This window comes from Neovison vison, chromosome 10 (genome assembly GCF_020171115.1).
Source record: "Neovison vison isolate M4711 chromosome 10, ASM_NN_V1, whole genome shotgun sequence".
NCBI lineage: Eukaryota > Metazoa > Chordata > Mammalia > Carnivora > Mustelidae > Neogale > Neogale vison.
Window position 1 is genome coordinate 5,716,584 of NC_058100.1, and position 3,737 is coordinate 5,720,320.

General features: G+C 51.7%; 1 non-coding gene across 1 annotated transcript; it reads right to left on the minus strand.

Annotated features, from left to right (window-relative positions):
• Positions 1-2,273: 2,273 nt before the first annotated feature.
• Positions 2,274-2,346, minus strand: TRNAV-CAC. Its single transcript has one exon. It is a non-coding gene; the product is annotated as a tRNA-Val (tRNA).
• Positions 2,347-3,737: the final 1,391 nt, after the last annotated feature.

Consider the following 3,737-nt stretch of genomic DNA (forward strand, 5'->3'; position numbering starts at 1 on the left):
ATGCGGGGCTTGATTCCAGGAACCTGGGACCAGGACCTGAGCCGAAAGCAGAGGCCTCAACCCACTGAGCCACCCAGGCGCCCCTCGTACAAACTTTTTAATGAAAAAAAAAACCAACTTTAAAATATATATTTATATGAGTATCCAGGACAAGCTTCACATATATGTTTATTTTTTCTAAGAAAAGCTACAACAGTTTTTAACAGCTATGTTAAGGCAAACTTGACATGCAGGTGTTAAGTATTTAAAATGTACAACTTGTTAAGTTGTAACTTTAAAATGTAACCATTTTAAACTCGGGGCTGACTTGCCTGTTATGCACCATAGTCAGACATCTATGAAAATGCTTTAATTTATTGTAAATTTAAAAATGATTAATTTTTTTAAAAAAGATTTTATTTATTTATTTGACATGGAGAGAGATCACAAGTAGGCAGAAAGTCAGGCAGAGAGAGAGGGGGAAGCAGGCTCCCTGCTGAGCAGAGAACCCGCCAGCGACAGCGACATGGAGCTCCATCCCAGAACCCTGAGACCATGACCTGAGCCAAAGGCAGAGGCTTAACCCACTGAGCCACCCAGGTGCCCCCAAAATGCTTTAATTCTTAAAAAATTCTTTTAAACTCAAAGGAAATGAATTTTTATATTAAGATATTTTCACTTATTGATATTCATCCTTATACCAACACATTTGTAAAATATTTTTATACTGATGTATTTTTAAAGGCTTTTAATATTTAAAAAATATGTTCTTATGAAGGAAGTGGCCCAAGAAGGTCAAAGTGCCTATGGGCAATAAAAGTCATAACAGAGCTGGCCACAGCTACTGTACATATTCATCCCCACTCCCCTCCCATAAAATTTCTTGGGGCCCCTTTTTAATTATCTCCTGCCATTCTCCTCCCACTGCCAAAGCAACTATGATCTGCTTCTATCATTATAGTTTTCATTTTCCAGAATTTTATAATCTTCTTTTTTAAGATTTTATTCTTTATTTGAGAGAGAGACAGAGAAAGAGCAGGACAGGAGCAGAGGGAGAAGGACAAGCAGACTCGGTGAGCACAGACCTGGACTTCTGGGTTTGATCCTACGATCCTGCGATCACCACCAGGCCAAAACCAAGAGTCAGGCACTTAACTGACTGAGCCATTCAGGGGCCCCCATTTTCTAGAATTTTATATAAATGGAATTTAAATAGCACTCTCTTTTGGTCGGGCTTTCAATCAGCATAATTATTTGGAGATCCATGTTGTTTATCAATAGTTCATTCCCTTTTTTGGGGAGTGAAGTGTGGAGGAGTGTTTTGTTGCATGGGGTTACAACAATTTACCTTCACTGGTTAATCGGCCTTTGGGTTGTTTCTAGTTTCCGGCTATTACACATAAAGCTGCTATGAGCATCCGGTACAAGTCTTCACACCTGCATTTGCTTTTTTTTTTTTTTTTTTTTTAAACATAAATCCCAAGGATTAGAACGGCAGAATCACAGTGTAGTAGTTGAACTTTTAAATAAACTGCAAAGTGGATTTTGGATCCACAGCCCGAGGGCCCGCGTGCATCCGTTTGTCCCACTGTTGACCGTCCGACAAGGCAGGTTTTCAGAATAACCTCGAGGTAGCGCATTGTTTTTAATTTGCGTTGCTCTAATAAATGACGCTGAACACCTTTCCTTGCGATCATCTGTTCATCTGTCTTCTTTGGTGACGTGTCTGTTCAAATGTTTTGCCTATTTTTGGTGAGGAAGGGGTTGGATTGTGAGAATAACTTTTTAATTAGAGGAAAACATACCGTTTCCACCGATTGAGAACCGAGGACCTGGGGAGTCCTCCTGGGGAGAGACCGAGAAGAGGGAGGGAGGAAGGAGATCACGTGTGAGACGCGGCCGGGTGGTGGCCGCCAAAACGGAGAAACCGGGAAAGGCGGGCTTGGTGGGGACCCGCTCCTCGGTCTCCTCGGTCCTGCGGGCCATCCGGCCCCCGCACCGCTGGGCCTCCGCACCCGCTGGCCGATTCCCCGGAGGGGGCGCCCCCAGCCGAGAGGCGGGCCCTGGGCCGAGTCCCACCGAGAACCCCCAGGGGCCCCCAGGGGCCGCAGCGGAACCCCGGGCTTCCTTTCCCTTTCTGGGGCCGGAAAGTGACAAAGCAAAGGAGGCGGCGCGGGGGCTGCAAAGCCGCCCGCTGCCCCCGCAGGGACAAGGCACCTGCCGAACGGCCTCCTGCCGCGGGGGGTGGGCCGATTCGGCCGCAGGACCCCGACACCGCCGGCAAAAGGGACGCGTGTTTCCGCCCGGTTTCGAACCGGGGACCTTTCGCGTGTGAGGCGAACGTGATAACCACTACACTACGGAAACGGGCCGGCAGCCGCTGCCTGCAAAGCCGCCTTGCCGCTGGGCGGCCGCGGGCGGGACCGATGGGCCGAGAAGCTCCGGCCGCGCGCGAGCTGGGGCAGCGCGGCCGCTGCGGGAGGGGGAGCCGCCGAGGGCCGCCCGGGGCTCCGGAAACGCGGGCCGCGCCGTCTCCCGCCTCCGCGCCAGCCGCGCCCCGGGACGCCGGCCCGAGTCCTCCAGTTCCGCTCGGTTCCCGCCCCGGGCCCTCAGGGGCAGCGGCAGATCCCACGGGTTCAGGACTCGGTCCCACCGGACACACCCCCCCCCAGTTCCCCCCACCCCCCCGCCGCAGGCACCTGTCACAAGTGCAAGTTGTCACCTGTGCTTGGGACCAACCGGCTATAGACGGAGCTTCTCACCACCTCCTCCTCCCGCTTGATCATGGGCTAGAATGACTCCGGGAACGCGGGAAAACGGGTCACACACCCCAGCACCGGTTTGTGAGAAAAGGATGCGACGCAGGAACACCAGACGGAGGAGATGCCTAGGGAAGGGTAGGTGGGAAGGGGCATAGGGTTTCCATGGGTTCCCCAGCCTGGAAGCGCTGCGGACCCCCTACCTCAGGGATATTTTATTTTATTAATTTATTTATTTTTGTTGGGGGGTCTCATCAAGGAGGCACGATCCATTATGAACTCAATCTCCAGCCTCTCTCCAGAGGAGATTGGGGGTGTCAACGGAAATTTCCAAGTTTCTAATCACAATACTTGTTCTGGTGACCAGACCGCATCCTGAAGCTCTCCAGGAGCCTGCCAGGAGTCACCTCGTTAGACTGTAACACCCACCTCTCCAGGGAGTTCCAAAGGACTTAGGAGCTCTGGGACAGGAACCAGGGCAAAGAAGAAAGGGGAGAAGGAAACATCCTCCCAGTTTCTTTCTTTCTTAGGAAATTACAAAAGTTTTAGGAGCTCTAGCAGGGGGCCTGAGATGAAGACCAAAGCCCACATTTCTTGCGATATCTCGATGTCACATGACCGAGGCAGGGTCTCTCAGTCACTTGGCGTGTTTGGACTGGGTGCCATTATTTTCCAAGTCCTAACACTGTTTAGCCAGACAGACACTAGCATGTTCTCTCTGTGTCCGGGGAAGAGGAGTTGGGGCCCTCCGCAGAGACCAAAACTAAGACTTAGAAAGTTGGAGAACCAGGGAAGGCAAACTGAAACGCAGAGGGCAGCAGGTCAGTTGTGTCGGGAAAGGCTGTCCAGGGAGGGGATCGCACCCCCCGAGTATGAGTTAAAAGCGGAAGGTGGCGGCCGCAGCGACCCACATGCTCCCGAGAGCGGCTCCCCAGGTAGGTCTATCCAGGTGCTCGCGAAGAGAGGGTAAGTCTGCGCTTGGCGCTCAGCCCTGCTGGG